The sequence below is a fragment of the Macaca mulatta genome, chromosome 17 (assembly GCF_049350105.2).
Source record: "Macaca mulatta isolate MMU2019108-1 chromosome 17, T2T-MMU8v2.0, whole genome shotgun sequence".
In the NCBI taxonomy this organism is placed as follows: Eukaryota; Metazoa; Chordata; class Mammalia; order Primates; family Cercopithecidae; genus Macaca; species Macaca mulatta.
In genome coordinates this window covers 68,923,334-68,946,785 of record NC_133422.1, presented here as the reverse complement: position 1 = coordinate 68,946,785, position 23,452 = coordinate 68,923,334, and positions in this window count along the sequence as shown.

The window sequence follows — 23,452 nt, the reverse complement described above, 5'->3', positions numbered from 1 at the left end:
ACTCGTACAAAGGCTCCTGATTATTCTTTGTACATTCAGTCTCCTTCATTAATTTACTGTCACCAGTGATCTTCCCAAAATATAAATACGATCATGTCATTTCTTATTACAATAATAAAGTGACTTCTCATAATTTATAAGTAAAACTAAAAGCCTTAAATTTCATGTAAGGTTTTTCAGAACCTTGCAATATGGTAACTTTCTGGCCTCATTTTACCACCTTCCATCACCGTCGTTCTCCAGGCTCCCTATTTTCAAGTTCACTGAACTGCTTGCTAGGTAATAGATATAAAGTGCTTTATGCAGGGCTGGCAAAAATAGGCACTTATAAAATGTGGTTTGCCTTCCTCAGCCCTTCTCCAAACATACCATACACTTTCACGCCTTCTGAATTTGCATATAATTTTGCCTAAAATTTCTTGCTCACCTTCCCTCCCAGAAGACCTTCTGTTCAGAGTTCAAGACTCAGCTTCAATGCTGTGGGCTCTATGTGTCTCTGATAATGTAAAGTCAATTTTCATGTTTTGTACTTTCCTTCCCTGTCATAGAACAGAAAAGTTACTAAAAATGTTGAAAAGTATTATTCACAATTACATTTAATTTACTACAGATAAATTAGGTTTCTGGTAGCTGACCATTAATAATAATGCGCTATTAGAGAAGATCAAGGAAGATTCTTTAGAACTGGCCATACTCAGAAACAATTGTAGCAGATTCCCAGTAACTCAAAGGCAGTTAAAATATTCAGCTCTACGATGGTGAGAGGCAAGGGTAATATCCAATGCAGCAAGTGTAATTAATTTAAATAATTCAATATTTATTAAGCTCCTAACATATGGACCTAAGTAGAGTTGCTGGCAAAGCAGACAGATTGATGTACAGCAGGGGTTTTCTGGGGCAGTTGAGAGAGAGAAAAAAGTATATGTGAAATGAGGCAAGAAAGTTGAGAGTATAAATAAGAACTTGAGTTAGCAGGCCCTTGAGTTCAGATTGGACAAGGAAGGAAATGAAACTCCAAAGAGGCTAAAAATTGAGAGAAAATCGAGATTCAGCACCTGAATGTCTCAATGCATACCAAAAATCAGTGCAGTGGATATAATGAAGGAAAATACTAGAACAGGAGCTCATGATCAGGAAACGGGAAGTCTGAGCTGAAGGTTTCAGTGCCAAAGCAATCCCTGGGGAAGAAAATACCCATTTCCTGATCAGAGAAGTCTTCCAGGATAATGGCTAGACCTGGGGTAAAGAGAAAGAATATCCATCAAATGAAATTTTTATGTATTTGAAAAAGATTGTCTGTTGGGAAGCACAGAGGGTAGTAGAGCTGTAGAGTTCAACTCTTACGGAACAAGAGGTATTTATACAATGATGGAGGAACAATGTTTTGGAACCAGTACTGGGGATTCTCTCCCCCTCCATATCACTCACACACATGCACCAATACAATGCTGATAAGGAGGAATAATTAGTTTAGTTGAAATGGCTAAGGGAAATTGTATGCTTGGGAGAAAACCAGGTTTAAATCAATTTCAAGAAGTTTTAATGAGTCCGCTGTGAAGTTGATTAAGATGATGGAGTTTTTCTTCATCATGAAGTGGAATTTCTTGGAAATATAAAATGCTGCAAGAGAGTTGAATAGTAGGAGGCTGGCCAGGGGAGAGGAAACACAGAAAATCCTTGGCAAAAAAATATGGAAAGAATAGACAGCCCAAGGAGTTCCTTTTTGGCAAGGATGATATGTTGTGAGGCACCCTGGAATTAGCTGGCATCAAGGTTTTAAGGAACCACTGGGACAAGAGCTTTGAAGGCTGGCTCAGGCTGAGCCACAAGTACGTTTCAGGACAGCTAGTGGTAGCCTTCTGGGGCCTTTGCTCCACATTCACATGTAAACCTTGTTAAGAAGTTGTCATGGTGTCTCTAATAAAATTCCAACCCAGGTAGATTGGAATTAAAATTACATAGTCTCCAGATATGCACCTCCCAGTGGAAACCCCTTAACCATGACTCAAGCTTTTGAAGAAATATACTAGGTCCTGGATTGGATCTCATCTCAGGGATGCCCCTGGCAGTATCAGAGGTGAGATTCAGGAAAAAGAGACTCTCATTTTCAAAGGCATGAAAAGCTCAGAATATCAACTTATCATTGAGTCTGATCCACAGGAAGCACAAAAAAGTGTTGTTGAATGAACTGATATGGATTGCTTAAGTTTTATCTCTCTGTTAGAAAATAGAAGTTTGGATGGTACATTTTAAAATTGCTGAAAAGGACAGCAGGACATACGTGTTGTTCTTTCTGGCTTCCCAACATCTGAGTCACTTTCTAATTGAGGGAGTTCCCATTTTATAAGTTAGAGTTAGAAACAAATGCGAAATCCTCATTTTTCCAGCCTCCCTTGGGGATCAGTAGTATGTACAAGACCTAGGTTCAGCCAACAGGATGCAACTTTGCAGAATTTATGTTGGGATCTCACTGTGGAATGATTAAAAAAAGAAATGTATTTTGTGGCAGGGGCTATAGAAGCAAGATTAATTTCCCAAAGCAATACTGGTGGCAGTGACAGTAGCAGCACCCAGGGCTCCATGCTGCTGGCATTCGCAGTGTTAGTTGTAGGGTGCCATGGTTAGTGGCAGTGGAAGCTGTGTTCTAACTCAGCCAGTTCTGCAAGTGACTTGTGCCATCTTTTCTGACCACACATCCTCTGATCATGGTTTTTCATCTCATATGATTTATATCCACTATCCTTTTAGTAAATTCAATTTCTCCTTAAATTAGGTATATTTGGTTCCTTATTCTAGCAACTAAAAACCCTACTGATGCAGATGTTTGAACCAGAAGTGGGATGCTGAAAATAACAAACGAAAATGAGCAAATGGCTAAATGGAAGAGGTACTGTAGAAGGCACTGAGAGACCAGGCTGGAAATCTGTGACTTTTTTGAGGTTATAAAGCAATCAGTTAAACCATCTGTTGCTCTTGAACACAGACCACAGGCCTAGGGAGACATTGGACTTAGGGGAAATGGTAGGAACATCAGTGGATGCCTTTCAGTGGATTCCATGGGGAAAGTAAGTTAAGACTAAGGTTGTACCATCTTAAAGAGAAAAGCAAGAAATTTAGCAGCAGCAGATAAATTTGAGCCAGTAGACAAGCCTAATCTTCCAGACATGTCTTAAACAATTTTTATAAAGTCATTCCTACCTAACAAAGATGGCAAAAATTGGATTATGGGTATTGCCTTCCCACCCGAGGTTATTGTTTTAAATTGACTCAGGGCAGAGGTCATTAATCTGAGGTCTAGGAGGACCGGCATCATGTAGAAGTCCCTGGAATGGAGTCAGGAATTCTCAGACTCACAGTCTATTTCTAGAAAAGATCGTTGGCTGTGTTATTAGTCCATGGAATTGACTGGAAGCACCTGAAGCCTACTGAGTTTGTACAGGAATTGTATTACCAAGGAAAGGCCAAGGTTAATAAACAATGGCCTATGATCTCTCAGACAGTAAAGCAATTCCCTGAGCTCCTAAACTCCCACCAACTGGATATAAAATACTAAAGCTGTATAGCCCCAGAAAGGGCATTTTCCCCAATACTCATCTTCAGTATTGCCATAAAGGAGAATTATATTGGTCTGGATAAGGTAACTGCCATAACGAAAAGACCAAATCTTTGAATGTCTCAAATCCCAACAGGAATTTATTTCTTATTCACATAACAGAACTGAGCAAGTGAAAAGGTGGGTGGGGCAGGCTTCATCCATCTGGTAATGCAGGGATCCAGGCTGAAAGAAGTTGTTGTACTACATTCAACACATATATTTTAAGTTTATCAGCTATCTCCACTGCCTTGAGGTGGAAAGAGGAAAAACAACAACACATAAGCACACAGGTTGGTGGTTTTAGGAGCCCAGCCTACAAGCAATGCATGGCACTTCCACTACTATTCTACGAGATAGAACTCAGTCTAGATGGCTACAACTAAACGCAAGGAGGGCTGGAAAAGGTGGCCTAGCTGTGTGCCCAAAAGAAGGAAGAAAGAGGTATTGGAGAGAAGTTAGCCATTTCTACCACAAGCAAGAAACGAAAAACTATTCCCAAGACTAGAACTGGAGCTATACAAATGGGTGAGAAGGTCCCTTTCTCCACTGGCATGGTAGGAAGTCCTTGCTGCTCTCAAGAACTTAAGTGCTATGGACTAGTGATGATTGCCAATCATTTCCTGTTGTCTCCTGCTCAGAATTGGAGTTGATTTGGGGGTGAGGGAAGCTTAGGGGAAGCGTTTATTCTATTTTTATTGGATATGCTAGTTTATTGACTAGCCATATGTTCACACACCATGATGGAAGAAGTCAAAATTAAAATCCCCAAAATCTCAGATTGGGTACTGACTGATGAGACCGTGGGTTCCTTCAGGGAGGTATGGGCATATTTTATGTAGATGTAAGCACTTTTTCCAAGTACGAATAGAATGAAGGGTATATATTTAGATGGTGATTAGACAAAGGGTGGACTTGAGGCAGGTATATTTTATTGCCACCCCAACATCAATTCCTCTGCTACCTCCATTTGGGCAGAATTAAAATTTTATTCAGGTCACCCATTCTCTTCTTGACTTTATTTAGTCAACCCTAGCCATCTCATTCCGTTTGCCTGTGGTATGGGGAAAGGCACATGATACATTCTGGCCAATGAAACACAAAGGGAAATCTGTGGGATGGCTTCAGATAAAGGTTTCACTACTCATAAAAAAGACTCATGGAGAGAAAGAGATCTTTTTTCCATTTGATCTTATTGTGAAAGCATAAGATATCTGGAACTGTGCCAACACTATGTGACCATGAAGGGAGATGAACTGCGGTGAAGTCTACAGGAACAGCCTAAAGATGGGGCAAACTTCAGCTACAATTATATCATTAAGCCATGACATCAACTAGCATTGGAGCCACTCTGATAAGAGTCTCCAAATTTCTTATTATGTAGAGTGATGCATTTTTATTAGTGTTTAAGACCTTTCTGTTACTTTTATCTGAAAGCCGCTTTCCCAATACAGGTTTTTTTTGTGCTATCCAATCCATATATTCCATATTACACATGGAGAGCCTAGAGTTTAGTGCCTTTTTATAGAAAATACCTTGTTTATATCTGATAAATGTACACTATCTTTTGTAGATAAGACAGCACTGGGAACACATGTCAGTAGAGTGTGTGTATGTGTGTGTGTGTGTGTGTGTGTTTCATGAGGAAAATAAATTTGGATTGACCCATATACATTGTCTCAACCAGTTCTCCTTGTAACTGAAACATATATTTGATAGCTAGTTGGCAGGGGTCAATGGTATAGTGTTTGATTATGGACTGAAGTAATATCAGAATAAAACCTACTATCCTAGCCTCATTAGAATGGTGGGCCAATTACCAGAAGTTATGCTCACTCTGAGAGTAAATAACTTCATTACAAGTCCTTCAACATGGAGGGAATTGAGAATTCTCCCTCAGGTTCTATTATACACTAACTATATTGCTTTGGACAAATAAATAGCAGCAGAAATAATTCTTTGCAGATGTGGGTGGCTTACATGGTATTTTAAGATCCAGTGTTTGTTTTTTTGTATTTTGTGGGGTTTTTTTTAGCAGCTGAACATTTCCTACAAATGTTTCTGAAGTTACTGCGGATAATTTTCTTTCCATTCCATTTCATTATACTCTACTTCCACCTTTCAATTATTGTGAATATGTAATGATGAAAATAACTACTATAAATAATGCATTGACTTTTTATATCATCTTTCCAACAAAGAGAAAAATTCATGCTGAGCTGCAGGGAGAACCGCGTGGCAGCTGCTGCAATGCCTCCACAGGCAAAGATGTATGGACTGTTTGGGAGGAAGCGGTTTTTCCTCCTATTCAGGATGAGACGGGAGGGAATGTGTTTAGCAGCTAAATTGAAGTTCCAGAGTCCCTCCGCTCACTCCCTACGTTTTTTTAACATGCCCAATCTCCTAACTGGGTGTGTGGAGCATCTGAGAATGCCAAGAGCAGCCTTCCTTTCTGTTTCCTTCTTAGCAGCTTAAGGACCCTCAAGAAGATAGTGGAGGTAACAGTGCACCACCTTGGGCAGAAAATGTGATAGTTTCACTCTTTGAGCAAGGCATTAATTCTGTAAAATCTTAACTCCCCTATTCTCAAGGGATGGATTCTTCAGAAACAACATGGGATTTGGAATCAGGAGAACCGGTTTGAAGGCCCAGCTTTGTCAATTATGAGCTTTATAATTTGCTCATGTAACTTCACCTGTCTCTAAAACAAGGTACTGGCCAGGAGCCATGGCTCACACCTGTAATCCCAGCACTTTGGGAGGCCGAGGCAGGCGGATCACCTGAGGTCAGGAGTTCGAGACCAGCCTGGCCAACATGGTGAAGCCCCATCTCTACTGAAAATGCAAAAATTAGCCAGGCATGGTGGCTCATGCCTGCAATCCCAGCTATTTGGGAGGCTGAGGCAGGAGAATCGCTTGAACCCAGGAGGCAGAGGCAGCAGTGAGCCGAGATTGCCCCACTGCACTCCAGCCTGGGTGACAGAGTGAGACTCCGTCTCAAAAATAAAATGAAATAAAATAAAATAGGCCGGGCGCGGTGGCTCAAGCCTGTAATCCCAGCACTTTGGGAGGCCGAGGCGGGTGGATCACGAGGTCAGGAGATCGAGACTATCCTGGCTAACATGGTGAAACCCCGTCTCTACTAAAAATACAAAAAACTAGCCGGGCGTGGTGGCGGGCACCTGTAGTCTCAGCTACTTGGGAGGCTGAGGCGGGAGAATGGCGTGAACCCGGGAGGCGGAGCTTGCAGCGAGCCGAGATCACGCCACTGCACTCCAGCCTGGGCGACACAGAGAGACTCCGTCTCAAAAAAAAAAAAAAAAAAAAGAAATAAAATAAAATAAGATACTAGGAGCCAAATTATTCATTCATTTATTTATTGGATCTCTTATACCACCCTTTTTCAAACATGTGAAGCAGATTAGGAAAATGTATATATGCAATAATCATCTGAGGCTGATGAAACGGAAACAGAAAACCAGAACAAAGAAAGAGAGAAAGCATGCTAACTACAAAGATTGATGTAATGGCCAAACATACTCATTGTATTAGAATCTGAGGTTCCTAGAAGCCAGGGAATGCAGGGGAAAACAAGGGTACATATATGTGGTTTACATTAAGGAGAATGAATATCAGCTCCTTTGAGGAAGTATAGTGTATTTCTGGTGTCATATTCTTAAAGAAGTTGAAAATGTATAACAATAATAATGCCCAATTCCCAACACTGCCAAATGTGTTAAATATAAAAAAGCCTTTGCAAATTGTAATCTATTATTTTAACAGCTAAAATAGTAATATGTAAATATTAATTAAATATATTTCCTGAGACTGACATTGAAAGCAGAGAGCAGAATTTTAACATTTTAATTATTTTCCATGAAAAGCATTTTTATAACATTCTCTATGCTTTCTACAATGTACTTTATTCTTCTTGCGCAGATCATATAGGGCATAATTTCACTTTTAGAAGGGATTTGAGAGTTCATCATCATAAATATCAATGGTTGTGGTTTGCAGTGTCTATAGGTGTAAATGCAGATGTTAAAAAATTATGTGCTCTATAAGGATGAATGCAAAGGACGGTAGCAATGGATCTGTCCCTTGCTTTCTAGAAAAAAATGCCAATGTTTGTTTGCTTTTAAACAATTTGACTCTCATAAAGGTGGAGTGAAAAATGTGCAGCTGTTGACCCCTTGGGCAGTGTAACACAGCTGCTTTTCTGTAAAACTAATTAGCAAGCCTGAAGTCGAAGCAAGCAGCCTTCTCCCAAGTGGCTTTCTCACCCTCCAGACAATCTTCACGTTCATAGTGTCTCTTCCTCCTCAACGCCATTCCAGGCATTATCTTTTGTTTCTGCATCGTAACTCAATGTTCCAGGGGCATTTTCTTGGCAGTTTATAGTTTCTCTTTTACTTAACTTACACAGTATGAGGATGGGACATGTAAAAGGGATAGACTTCAATATTTCAAAAAGTTATTCAAGGGCAAAGAGTGGTAGCTTATTTCTAAGCCTATCCGCAATATTAATAACATCTACCAGTTGCATATCATTTTAAAAGCTTACCGAATGCTTCTTTATACGTAGATTTATTTAATCCTCACAATTGCTCTCTGTGTTAGTTATTATTCTCTTCATTTTACAAATAGAATAAGATATACCTGGATTTTAATTCTAGCTCTGCAATTGTTTAATATTTTTGTGGATCAATGTCTTCATCTGTAAAACAGGAATAAAATAACTACATGAATGAGATCACATTTGTGATGTACTTTTCACAGAGTTCGTGTTAGATGGTGAAAAGTAGATACATAATAATAGTGATTATTATTTTATTATCTGAACAGAACTCTTGCAGCCACAAATAACATCATAAATTGCATATTCTAAATATTATAATATCATTGAAAGTTATAGCCATGTTCTATTAAAATACTTCCTTGGGTAATATTATTTTCTTAATAATACTTTGGTCCATAATTTGAATTAGTCAGTAACATTGATTTTTTTTTTTTAAAGTTCCCAAACACTAACCCATTTCCTGAGAATAAACTATATGGTCTAAGACTCTTGCTTTGAAGCTACCAAAAAGTAACTAAATCATTACAAGCATTGCTGTCTCCAGCCACAGCTGGTTTGTACTCTCTGCACAGCCAGGAAATGCAAGGCAGCAACAATACTCCACAAATATGAATCTAATCCCTAATACTTTCACATTATAGGAACTTGTAGCATTAGTGCACAAAACCTTTTCTTCTTTGATTCTTCCCAGAGGCATCCGATGATCCTCTAAGTATCTTCTGGGTTAGAATTGCCAAAATAACCCACCTTCTTCAAGTTGGCAAACTGTTTATAGGTGATTTATTTGAACAAAAACCACAAACATTCTTCAGCAGCCTCCTAACTCACTAACTCTTTGCCATCCGTTATTTCCATTTCTAATAGCATGCCTCATTTTAAATTGCCAGCGATAGCCTTGAGAAGGCTCACACACTGCAGTCACTGTGTTTGCTGTATATAACCCAGCCTTTTCAGCCAGCACTAGGTCAGACTTGGGGAGCGATTTGATTTTTTCACCAAGAGGCACATGGTCTCTGTGTCGAATATCACCAGTGGGCTGTTTCACAAGTTGTTGCACACAGCCTGGCATGAGGACCGGGCAGAAGTCAAAACTCGGAGTCAGCGTTAGGTGCATACAAGTAAACATTGACAGCCAAGCACGCCTGTGCCGAAAGAAAGTTGTAATATGGAGAGGAAGATAAGACATGGAGCCAGAGTCCAGTCAGGGGTCAGAGGACAGGAGCAGGCTGCAGAGCAGCTGAAAGGTGTGTCCCCTTGCTAAAGCTGTGCATATTGGGTGACCGGTGAGAAGACAGGCAAACAATGGCTCCCAGACACCATTTAACACAGACAGAGATGCAAAGAATTCGAACAGCCACCGTTTCAAAGCCTTGATATGTGATCAGGTAAATACCGCTAAAATTCATTGGCTTAAAGCCTGTTCATGTAATGATAGTTACCTCAATTGGTATAGAAAATGAAATATGCATCCTGTTTTTTTATAATCCCTCCAACCAATTTTGGAAAATTTTGAATTCTAACAGATTTACTGTAAAAATGTACCAGTTGGGAGCAATATGAGGATTTTAGCCAATTTGTCTAAGCATTCTTCCACTTCAATTTCATATTTTAAAAACGTGCTCATGATAACTTTAGTGTCTTGCATTCTTTATACTTTTATAAACTATATACATTTATTAAGTAAATTAACAAGTACCCTGTTTGCTCTCATTAAATGAGGCATTGCTGTTTTGATAATAATAAAGAAAAAATCTGTTGTATTTTATGATGTAGACATCAGGAACAATGAAATGCAACAGAGGATTAAATTCAGCAGAGGATTAAATTAAATACGAGATTAAGTATAAAATCACAGTACCTGGCATATGTTAGCTACTTGGTTGATATTAGTTCCTTTTAGAGAAATGAGAGATTCATTTCAGTACCAAATTGACTGGCTTAATATTTGAAATACCTCAGACTCGCCAGATTTTTGCTAACTTTTCATTTCACTTTGAATCCCATCAAAATTGTTATGATGTAGAGAGGAGGTGGGAAAGTAGATTTTTAAAAACATTTCTCTTTAGAACCTGAAATGTTCCAGTTTATTTTATTTTCTCCCTAAGTCCAGTTAGAAACAGCGTCTGGGAGAAGGAGCTATTTCCACTTGACCTTATACTGGTTCCCTTACACCTAATACTAAACAGCTAATCTTCTGTCCTATCCCCTTTGGCCTCTAAAAGCAAAAAAGGGAGGTATACCAGATGTTCCAATGCTTTCCTCTCCCCATAGAACCTGCTAGGCATGTGGAAGCTAGTTAAATTATGCTTTAATGCATTCCTTACTTGAGCATCTCTATATGCCTTAGCTGGACAGATAAAGAGGCAAAGAATAAAATGAAAATAAACAAGATACAGAGTCAAAGTATGTGAATGTAAAAGTAGAGACTAGAATTTATTAGAATGAAAGAGTTCAAGGTGAGCAGAGAGACGGATCAATACATAGCACTAGTTTTGTGAACGAAGAAAATATGGTTTTGTTTGTCTATACTTGCTTCTGCATGATTACAAAGGCACAGTATCAGCCACAAATATTTCCGAAGAGAGAGAACAGAGAAAATCAAAGTGTGCATGTTGGGTGAAGGAAGGTGATAGAAGCCTGGGTGATATAAATCAGTGAGATAACCCAGCTTCAGTGGGAGAAGAGCTAATTATTTGAGCATATATTTGAAAGAGGTTAAAGAAGGTGCAGAAGAATACCAATGAACTATTGTAAGCATCAAATGTGTGGTGCTGTGTGTTTAATATTAGAACAAGTAGAGGTTGAGTCATAGCCTAGTAGGCAAAGAAAAGTAGGGGGGGAAATCCATGCAGAAATAGGATTAAAGAGAAAATAAGTAATAAAAATACATAGATAGGGAAAAACATAAAAAATGACATCGGGAGAACTTATATGTCTGTTTTCTAATGGGAGTGAGCTACTTAAGTAGCAGTAATCATTCCACTCTTCAGTATCTACTTCTGGCAATCATTTGTTAGTTGCAGTCTTACACATGATTTTACTGGAAGCTTTCAGTCTCTGAATCATCCTTAGTTAGAGCATTCCATTTGTTTTCTTTTAGGGTGTATTTTAGGTCTTAAAAAGAAAGTCTTGGCTGGGAACAGTGGATCATACCTGTAATCCCAGCACTTCAGGAGGCCGAGGCAGCAAATCACCTGAGCCCAGGAGTTTGAGACCACCATAGGCAACATGGCAAAATCCTGTCTCGGCAAAAAAAGCAAAAATTAGCTGAGCATGGTGGCAAGCATTTGTAGTCCCAGCTACTTGGGGGCTGAGGTGGGAGGATCACCTGAGCCTGGGAAGTCAAGGCTGCAGTAAGCTGTGATTGTGCCACCGCTCTCCAGCCTGGGCAACGGGAGTGAGAACCTATCTCAAAAAAAAAAAAAAAAAAAAGTGTTTATGCATTAGTTCAAAATCCTGTGCAATCGATCCATCCTGAACTAACTACCAGTAATTAAACACCTTCTCCAGATTTTATACGTAATATATCTCATAGGTGTAACAAGTCTTTCTGTGAGTTGACTACTCAGTAGTCATTATGTCTTTCCTCCTGCAAAAAGAAACTAGATTTTGCAATGGGCAGAGGTCCTCTGATCTTAGGCAGTGTAGGATCCTAACATAGCCCCAAGGAATGAGATATGATTGGTGTAGGTCATTCATAATAATCTCATTCTCTTCTTTGAATGGTCCAGAGGTGGCATGTGAAGGAGTTCTAGCTAATGAGACATCAGGGAAACCTGGCATTTCCCTTCCTGCTTTAAAAGAACACAGTAGTGTTTATTCCTTCCTGTTTGTGATATTGATGTGAAGATTTAAACCTGGTGATGTGGCAGTTATCTTGCAACCATGGGACAAGTGCGAATATGAAAACATGAGCCCAGGCATGGTGGTTCACGCCTGTAATTCCAGCACTCCGCGAGGCTGAGGTGGGTGGATCAGTTGAGGCCAGGAGTTCAAGACTAGGCTGTCCAACATGGTGAAACCCCATCCCTACCAAAAATACAAAAATTAGCTGGGCATGATGGCAGGTGCCTGTAATCCCAGCTACTTGGGAGGCTGAGGTGGGAGGATCACTTGAACCAGGAGGTGAGGCTGCAGTGAGCCAAGCTTGCGCCACTGTACTCCAGCCTTGGTGACAGAGCAAGACCCCATCTCAAAAAAAAAAAAAAAGAAAGAAAGAAAAGAAAATATGAAAAGCCCACTGAGGATGACAAAGTTGAAGGATGAAAAGAGTCAGGTTCCTTGATGATCCCATTTTTTAGAACTTTTTAATTTTTAATTTTTATGGGTGCACTAAAGGTGTATATATTTATGGGGTACATGAGATATTTTGATACATGCATACAATGTGTAGGAATCACATCAGGGTAAATGGGATATCCATCACCTCAGGCTTTTATCATTTCTTTGTGTTACAAACATTCTAATTATACTCAGTTATTTTCAAATGTATAGTAAATTATTGTTGACTGTACTCACCCTGTTGTGCTATCAAATACTAGATTTTATTCATTCTATCTAACTATATTTTTGTACCCATTAACCATCCCCACTCTCCACTACCCTCCCCAGCCTCTGGTAACCATCATTCACCTCTCTACCTCCATCAGTTCAATTGTTTTCATTTTTAGCTCCCACAAATGAATGAGAACATGTGAAGTTTGTCTTTTGGCGCCTGGCTTATTTCGCTTAACATAATGTCCTCCAGTTCCACTGGATGATCCCATTTTATTGCTGAGGCTATATAAGCAACTGCCAGCTTCCAGGCATATTACAGGTATAAGGCACTATTTAGTTGGATTTTTTCTTATTTGAACCCAAAAGCATTTAGTCTCTCAGTCACATCAGGGCCAGGCCTTGAACCTATGACCTTCACTTAGTCTTTTACGCTTTAAAAGAATATATATCTCAGAAATTCAAGAAACCAAATGAAACATCTTGAACTAACATTTTAAAAATAATTTAGCGCATTCTTTTTTCGTCACAAATCCAGATACATTAAGCACGACCAGTTGTTCTACCTACTTTCATGTGTTGACACTTTCTACTGTGGTAATATAAAAAAGAAAAACAAGAAAATTAAAATATGACTAATTTGCAGTAAATACACACATATTAGAATAAATATAAGGATTTAAAAATAAAATTTCCATATTGACTTCTGATTAATCATTTTAACTAAAATGTATTCAAAAATATGTAAAGTCATAGCTTCTTAAAAAGCAAAAAACAAAAAACAAACTAACAAACAAAAAAACCATAAATCTGTTTTTATTTTATCTTGGGAAGAAAACAGAAGGGTTAAATGACCTGTCAGTGATCATTTGACTGACTAGACAGTGACGAACATGACTAGAATACACTTCTTTCAGATCAAAGGTTTTTCCACCCTATTATATTGACTGTCAAATGGAAACATAGAAACTGTCATAATTACTGGAATCCTTTCACTAGAAAGCAATGGCCAGTGTACCTTTCCTGAAATTTACCTGTGTCATCTTCAACTATTCCCTTATTATTTTCTGTCCTTGTTCTTATGCATCATACTGATCTTTCTTCTTTCTTTACCTTTTCTTTCATACTTTGTCACTATTTCTTTTTTTTTTTTTTAGTTTTTAAATTATTTTTAAAATTTTTGTGGGTACATAGTAGGTGTATATATGTACGGGGTGCACAAGACGCTTTGATATAGGTACGCAATGTGAACTAAGCACATCATGGAGAATGGGGCATCCATCCCCTCAAGCATTTATCCTTTGAGTTACAAACAATCCAATTACATTCTTTAAGTTATTTTAAAATATGCTATTAAGTTATTATTGACTATAGTTGCCCTATTGTGCTATCAAATAGTAGGTCTTACTCATTCTTTTCATTTTTTTGTACCCACTAACTATCCCCACCTCTCCTCCAACCCCCACAACCCTTCCCAGTCTCTGGTAGCTATCTTTCTACTCTCTAGTTCAATTGATTTGATTTTCAGATCCCACAAATAAGTGAAAACATGAGATGTTTGTCTTTCTGTATCTGACTTCTTTCCCTTAATGTAGTGATCTCCAGTTCCATCCATGTTGCTGCAAATGATTGGATTTCATTCTTTTCTTATGGCTGAATAGTACTTCATTATGTATATATACCACATTTTCTTTATCCATTCATCTGTTGATAAACAGATATGATTCCATATCTTAGCTATTGTAAACAGTGCTGCAACAAATATAGGAGTGCAGATATCTATTCGATATACAGATTTTCTTTCTTTGGAGTGTATACCCAGCAGTGGGATTTCTGAATCATATGGTAGCTCAATTTTTAGGTTTTTGAGGAACCTCCAAACTGTTCTCCATAGTAGTTGTACTAATTTGCATTCCCACCAACAGCGTACAGGGGTAACCTTTTCTCACTGTTTCATTTGTTTTCTCTCTTTCTATGGCATCTACCTTTCCTTTTCTTTCCTTCAGATTCCCTGTTTTTATTTTACTAATTCCTTTCACTCTTATCTCCATTCTTCTACCAAATAATCCACTTTCTCTTCTTAACATAAACTCACTGGACTTGAGTACCAATTCATTTGTTCTTTTTATTATTGTTTTTGCTTGTTTTTTCTTTGATGTAATTGATTTTCATTCTTAATCCCTTTTCTTGCATACGCTTTTAAAAATGCACATGCTACCTTCTTACTTGTTGTTTTATTCCGTATCTCCTGCTGTTTTTCAAAGTTAGCAGAGCAGTAATAATCATAAGGACCTGGGCTGACCACTTTAACCAATGCCTCTGCATTCCACAGTTGACCGGCAAATCTCTGCTAGGGGTGGAAAATAAAAGCTATGTACATGCTGAGGAGGTGGAAGAGAATAAACAGGCAGAATCCCAAGGGGTAAGAGAGCAATGAAGGAGAGAAATACAAGAGAAGATAAAATAAGTAGCATTAAACCCCACTATTTCAGAGCCATATTATTTTACACACACACAGACAAAAGAAAACGGGCAAGTTTTCAGGTTGTTGGGATTTACTCCTGGAGGAAGGCACCGGGAACCCCCAAATTTTAAGCATCTGGCTTAATTTAAGAATCAAATTGAAAGAGGTCAGTGGTAGAGCAGAAACTGAGTTAAACGTTGAGATAACAGAGACGTTGGTCAGTCTCTTCAGTGTTGATCAATCTGTGTTGTCAAACAAGAGGCTTCCTTCGTAGTGTCATTCATCCGTATGTCTGATGAGGAGGAGGCCAGTAGACAAAGAACAGGGAGAACGAGAACACAAGTTTTGTGAGCTGAACAGCTGCCTTGAACCCATCATTCACGTCTTTTACAAAAAAGGTCCCATGGTCTTAACTTTGCTACGACTCCAGGTTTTGTGGACTTGTGATTCTGTAGTTAAAACCTATCTTTTTTGGAAATAAAAGTAATATATGTGGCTGTCACTTTTCCAGTGCTCCACTCCACCATGGAATTTATATGACTTATTAAAATGAACTCTATCTGACAGTCTAGATATTTTCTTATAAGAGAAATTGCAAAAATGATGGAGATTTTAAAATACATTGATTTAAAATTGAGGAATTTAAGTACATCATCTCTAGATTAATCAGAGAATAAAAAAACTGATTTGAGCATTTCATATGACTCCCCCTGACCCCTGAGTCTATCGTGAGCACTTATCCATGTGGATTTGCTTATGTATATGGAGCACTCAAGAAGAAAAGAATTGAGGTGGAATGAAAATTAATCTCTACTCAATTGCTAAATAATTAAACATGCAGCCCATATTTCCACAGGCTACCCGAGGCTGGGTTTGAAATTGAGGACTATAGATTATGTATATAAGCTTCCTAGTGCTGCTGTATCAAATCACCACAAACTCGGTGGCTTAAAACAACAGTTGATTCTCTGCGTCTGGAGGCCAGAAGTCCGAAATCAGAGCATTAACAGGGTTATCCTTTCTGGAGGTTCTGAGGGAGAATCTGTTCTATGTCTTCCTCCAGTTCCTGTTGGCTCCTGGCACCCCATGGCATGCCTTGGCTTGGAGTTGCATCACTCTAACTTCTGTCTTCGTCTCCACATGGCCTTCTTCCCCTGTGCCTCTGTATGTGTCCAAATCTCCCTCTTTTTTCCCCTGCAAAAGCATCAGGCTTTGAATTTGGGGCCCACCCTAAATTCAAGATTATTTTATCTTAGAACCTTAACTAATTACATCTGCAAAGACCCTGTTTTCAAATAAGGTCACATTCTCAGGTGGATGTAAATTTTGGGAAGACACTATACAACCCATTACAGGTAATAACAGTTTTATAAAATATGGCTCAGCACAGATCAACAAATTCGCTAAAACTCTAACTAAACCACCTTTCTCAAATCCCCCTAGTCCAGCGTGGGAAGGCTTACCAGAGTGGATTCAAACACTCCCTTGTCAATTAAAAAAGAAAACAACAACAACAACAACAATAACAAAAAAACAAAGACTCTACTGAACGTCCGAAACCAATCTCCATGTTCCATCATCCTATGGACACCTCCTGCATGAACAGCTCGGCCTCCTGGTTGTGAGGTCTCCAGTGTTCCCACCTTGGCTACTCCTCTGCTCTGTTCTGACAGCTCCCTTGCTGAAGAGGGTGAAGAGGAGCTATTCCCATCTTCTGCCTATCAGAACTTTTTTAATTCCCACAAAACAGTGAGCCTGTGTACTTGCACTTGAACTTAACTAGAGCAGGCCAAACCCGACTCAAATTCAAGTACTCTGGGTCAACTACCGAGAACTCTTCCTCCCTACTAACCTCATGCAGTATGTCCCATTCTCTGTCTCCCTTAACTTCCATAGGTTTCTTCCCTTTCTGGATTATCTGCTTCTAAGTTTCTTAAGGAGTTGAACTCTTTTTCTGGGTTTCTGAAGGTGAGGCTACGAGAAAGAAGCCAAAACCCCAGGGGTCCCATCTTTTCTCCCACTGTGGCTCATTTAGCACTTACATAAAGACCCTTTATTTGTTCTATGCTGTCTGTCCTCTGGAAGTGCCTGGATCTGTATTAGGCTGAGACGTTCCCTAAAAACAGAGACTTCACTGTAGATGAGTTTTCTTATTCTCTTCTCTCAGCAACAAAAAATATACAAGGATATATCCATTTGTTTATTTTCAATTGGTATCTATTTACAAGATGGTACAAATAAGATGAGTACAACAGACCTGGTAGATGAATATTTTAGAATGAGTGCCATTCGACGTTAGTGTATCAGTGAGGTCTCCATGGGTTCAGAATTTCAGTATACGGAACATGGGAACACATACCTTTACACCACAGTCCTACACTAAAGAAGAAATTATATTACTTACTTTTATAAATTCTGAAATAGGATGTTAAGTTCTCTCTGAGGGGCTAATTCACACTAACCAAACTGCAAAGCATTCATAAGCCAAATTGCCAATTTATTAATTTACCTAGAAGAAAGATAACCATCAGATAGACCATGATATTTATTTGGACTACTTGGAAAAGTATCTTTTTTTTCTTTTTTTTTTTTTGAGACAAGGTCTCCCCCTGTCACTCAGGCTGGAGTGTAGTGGCACGATCTTGGCTCACTGCACCACTGACCTCTCAGGCCCAGGTGATTCTCCCACCTCAGCCTCCTAAGTAGCTGGGACACAGACATGCAGTTTTTGTATTTTTGTAGAGATGGGGTTTTGCCATGTTGCCCAAACTAGTCTCGAGCTCCTGAGCTCAGACAATCTGCCCACCTTGGTTTCCCAAAATGCTGAGATTACAGGCATGAGCCACCACGCCTGGTTGGAAAAGTACCTTTTTGAAAGAAATGTCTACCTGAAAAAATAAATTTAAAAGTAGAGACTATCTTGTAATTACTGAATAAGAGTGAAAGAAATTGAGTGATCTTAAGGTATACAGCAACTTGTCTCCCTTAGGGTTACATGTGCTAAACAGACAAAAATATTTCTCAGTTACTCCAGAGCAGGCTAAAGTAATAATGAAATATGTGCATTATCCAGTTGTCAATTTTCAAACTTCATTAACATGGGACAACATTTTCTGTGACTAAAATTGTACTGTTAGAATTTTCAGCATTATTACACACTTCCTTCATTTACTTTTCTTACATTTTTAGATCAGGTTATCCTGATCAGAATTTGAAAAGATATGGTTCTCTTACCTGTGATACACTTTTATGATTTGTCTTGGTATGAAATTATATTTTTTGAAAAAACACCCTTGCCAAAAGGTGGCACTCACTCATGTGAAGTTGTTATTTCTGAAGGGTGCACCCTTTTCTGAAGGGTGCCACACAAAGTTATACAGGCACATGTGAGCATCGGGATCTCCAGTGAACTTAATCCCTAGAAGGAACATGGCCTAGTGGGACATGCAAAGGTCTATGATTCAGGATATCTGGGTTCTGATCTTAGTTCTGCCTCAAGGTACCTGAGGTGTAGGAAGCTCATGCCTGTTTTCTCATACTTACACGGAGAGAACTGGGGTAGATGATTTTCCAATCCCTCTGACTAGCACACAGTAGGCACACATGCTTATTGAATCAATGAATCAATGTAGGAGCTCTTTTAACTTTAAAAACATTTACAAAATCTTTGTGAATTAAAATCCAGATTGATGGATGACTTTTTACTAGTTCATTTTTTTCTCTAACAATAGTTTTCCATTTAGTCATTCAGTGAACATTCATTGCAAATGACCTACGGGTCAGGCAAGGTCTCTGACCTGAAAGTTTACCCCACCCTATTAATGTTAAGCGTTTTCTTCTTCATATTCTTATGTATTTATATATTTTTATCCCCACCCCACATCACCCAACACTCTATATTTATGTATGGCCTTTTTATTCTAATAATCTAATAGTCTGTTCCATGACCAACTCCCTCTGTCCATGTTTTCCTTTCCCGTGATTACCCCAAGATTTCTTTCTTTCTGGGACTCACTTGTTTTCATCCCTTTCTTTCTCAAGAAGCCAGCCAACTGCTTCCTAATCCGAGTTCAGAAGTTCAGGAAAAGCAAAAAGCAAATTCTAACAAGAAAGCAAGAGTGTTACTGAGGGATCCCCATGGCCTTCTGTTCACCTAATCCCAGACCGTGAATTGCCCACTTTTATAACACTGGCAGGTCACTCTGGCTTCCCCAATCCTACCGGCAGATTGCTCCAAGAACTCAAGCACCTCCCAGCTCTCCTCCATCTTACACCCGCTGTAAATCCCCCACAGGGTGGCCAGGCAGGAATTCAGCCAAACATCCTGCAGCCGCACATGTGTCTTCACTCACAGTCCAGCCCCCGCAGCCTTCACAGGTCGCTGCCCTCATGCGGACCTACGCGGACCACCCACAGGGCCTTCCCCTGAATCCCTGAATATGCCTCCCTTGTTCTCTCTTCTCTCAGTCAAGCCCAAACATGCCCAGTCTATACCCCACTTATTTCTACCATTGTCACTATGAAGGAAACTTTAAAGATAAATTTGGTTTTAAGCCATAATATTTTAAATTTGCGTGAGAATAAGCTAATAAAGTGCAGCAGAAGCAGCAGCAACTCACACACAATGAATACGAGACTGAGGAGGAAAGATGCCCCGGGAGGTAAATGGGAGTTGCAGAGAAGAGGGCTGGTTGTGAGGGCACCTGATGAATGCCATGGGAGACAGCAGGACATTTAAGGACTCAGCAGGTATCTGGTCCCAATTAATCAATACTAAGAGAAGCAAAAGCCCAGCACTAAATTCCTTGTGCTTATTTCTCTGACCCAAACAATTGGCCAATCTTAGGCTGTTAACATTCTCTCTTCAGCATTTGAGGGCAGAAGGAAGCTTACTGAGTGGTCTGGGGTGCATCCCAGGATTTTGTAATGGATCCCTAGGATCCCTTAGAAGCCTAAGGGATCAGGAAAAATATGGCCATAAGGTGACCACCTCCAGTGATCACTTTGAGCTCCCCTTCTTTCATTCTAGTATTTGTGTCTACTATGTTAAGAGCTGCTGCTCTGTCTCAGGGTGCGTGAGCATAGCCAAGCTCCATCCCTTACCCTACAAAAGTTAAATCTAAGTCTAGGATAACATGTTTTTAAAAATACAGCAATGATTTTCCTATGTAATCAGCTCCTGATCTGTTACATAAATTGATTTCACAGGTAACTGTAGCCCTGCTATGGGACCTTTGGCTGTAGGATCAGGTAAACCAGTGTTTTACCATAAGCCCTTTAAGTTCCATTTTAGAGATCTCTCATAAAGAGATACTTGGAAAAAATAAAGATACATGTACAAGAATATTTATTACAGCATTTTATATATTTGTAAACTTTGCTAAATAAATCAAATATCTCTTGATGGATAAATTACTGTACCTCTATATAATAGAAAATTGGGCAGCCACTAAATGTGTATATCTTTACTCATTGACATAGAAAGTCCCCTTTGATTCATTGTTAAATGCAAAAAGAAAGTGGTAAAACAACACATATGATCTCATTTATGTTAACTTTATATGGCATACCTTCACACACACATACAGAATAAAATGTTAACCAAAGTGTCTCTGTCAAATTTCCAAAGTGAAGAGATACCTGCACTCACATATTTGTTGCAGCACTGTTTACAGTAGCTAAGACTTGAAAGCTACCTGTCCATCAACTGACGAACGGATAAAGAAAATGTGGTACATACACATGATGGAATACTATTCAGTAATTTTAAAAAAAGAATGAGATACAGTCATTTGCAACAACATGGGTGGAACTGGAGATCATTATGTTAAGTGAAATAAGCCGGGCACAGAAAGACAAATATCACATGTTCTCACGTATCTGTGGGATCTAAAAATCAATTGAATTGGTGAACACAGAGAGTAGAAGGATTGTTACCAGATGTTGGGAAGGAAAGTGGGGGGTTTGAGGGTAGGTGTGGGGATGGCTAATGTGTTCCAAAAAAGAAACAGAAAGAATGAATAAGATCTACTATTTGATAGCACAATAAGGAGGCTAAAGTCAATAATGTGTGCATTTTAAAATAACTTAATGTAACTGGATTGTTTGTAACTCAAAGGATAAATGCTTGAGGGGATGGATACCTCATTCTCCATCAAGTGTTTATTGATTGACTCAGAGCCTACATTTTATACCATAAACTGTAGTATAGAAAAACATATATGATGACCACAGAGCAGGTTCCTTCATCCCAAAGGAGATAAGAGAGGAATCCAATGGCTGGAATGAATTGGTTTGAAAGAAACATAACTATACCATACAGAGGCCTCTGAAAAGTGCCCAGAACTCTGTAACAATTTGGAATAAAAATTGTGAAGAGAGATAGCAGTATAAATCCTATATTCAGGGGAGATTTTCAAAGCAGAAAGGACTGTGGCTTAGTTTCCCAAGATGTAATTTTGGAAGGTGCGTTCTCTCCAACAACACATCTGAAGGATGGACAAGAAGGGCTGAGAAAGTTGTGTATTAAAAGATTTCCATGAACATAGACGTGGCACAACCAAGAATGGACCAAGACTGTGTACATGCTGAGACAACAGGCCATGTGGAAACACTGGTATCAGTAGCAGATTCCAGGTCACTGCAACAGGGATCCATCAGGTGAGCTGTACCTCATTGGAGGCTGACAAGGTCAGAAGAAATCACTTGGGCTGAAACCCCTCCCAATATGGATGACACAAAAGCAAGAGCACTCCTCTCAACACAGATTATCCCAGAAGAAAAGAAAGGAAAGGAAGGGAATATATCACAGCTGAAGATTTAATTGGAATTGACCATGTATAAGCTATAAGGAACAAAGTTATCTTGTGTTGCTCAGATTGTTTTTCTGACATCTTAAAAATAGGAGCTGTAGGCTGGGTGTGGTGGCTCCCGCCTGTAATCCCAGCACTTTGGGAGTCCAAGATGGGTGGATCACCTGAGGTCAGGAGTTCCAGACAAGCCTGGCCAACATGGTGAAACCCCATCTATATTAAAAATACAAAAAATTAGCCGGGCATGGTGGCAGGCACCTGTAATCCCAGCTACTTGGGAGGCTGAGGCAGGAGAATCACTTGAATCTGGGAGGCGGAGGATGCAGCAAGCCAAGGACATGCCGTTGCACTATGGCCTGGGCAACAAGAACAAAACTGTCTCGGAAAAAAAAAAAAAAAAAAGGAAGAAAGAAAGAAAAGAAAAGAAAAAAATAGGAGTTATATAACTGACTTAATTTCACTTGTGGAGAAATAAACAGTGTTAGAATTTTGCACACCTAGGTTAGTGACTGTAAAATTTTAAACCGCTGCATGCGGGGGTGTGCTTGAAATTCTAAGGAACATTCACACAAAGAATACTTGCACCATGAACTAATCCAAACTTTAGACAAGACTTGGAGCAAGTCAGAACCATGACTCTGTGAGAGAACTGTATGCAGAAAGTCAACTGTGATGTGAAGTACACTGAGCAAATATTGATAGTCAGCAGGGAAAGAAAGAGACAAAGAATAGTATATTTAAGACCATTAGCTCTGACTGTGAAATGTTCAAAGAAATAAATCCCCTTCTCATAAAGGGAAAGCTAATTCTAGGGGATACCAGCTTAGGCGATAAATTTGGTGACTGGCAATATATTTGAAGAGTTTAACTTTGGAAGAAGAAACAAGACATCCTGTTCAAGCTGCAGGGAGAACCCATAGTGATGTAGAAGCTAAATAGGCTGGGGGAACCTTGGGACCCCAGAAAGCAGAGATCCCATAATGATGGAAGAGCCAAAGACTGGCCCGTACCCATCATCTCTTGACGCAGACTCTGTCATGGCCCAGTGATGGGACTGTCACTGTATCTCGCAGCTAGTGGGTAATCCAGGGGATTTGGATTGAAGTCCTGTACATCATTTTCCTCAACCCTAAGCAAAGACACTTGCCCACCCCTTGCTTTCCCTACTTCAGGGAAGTCTCTTCTGTAGGACAGGCTAAGCTCCCTGGCAGAGGAAAAGGAGGAAAGAGAAATTCTTGGGAAAACCCTGGTGATCTAATATTGGAACATGTAACAACTTAACCCATGGTGTATGTGTAACTCCACAGTCTCAGAGATGCTGGGAGGTAAATTGTACATAAACAAAAATCGAACAAAGATCTGGCTACTATAATTTTATAAAAATAATCTTTTTTCTAGGGATGCAAATACTTATTATGGGATAAAAGGAGGATAATATTTTTGAAAATTCAACCAATGCTATTTAGGTTTGTAAGTTTTTACCTTTTTCAAGACGCTACTTATTGAATAGTT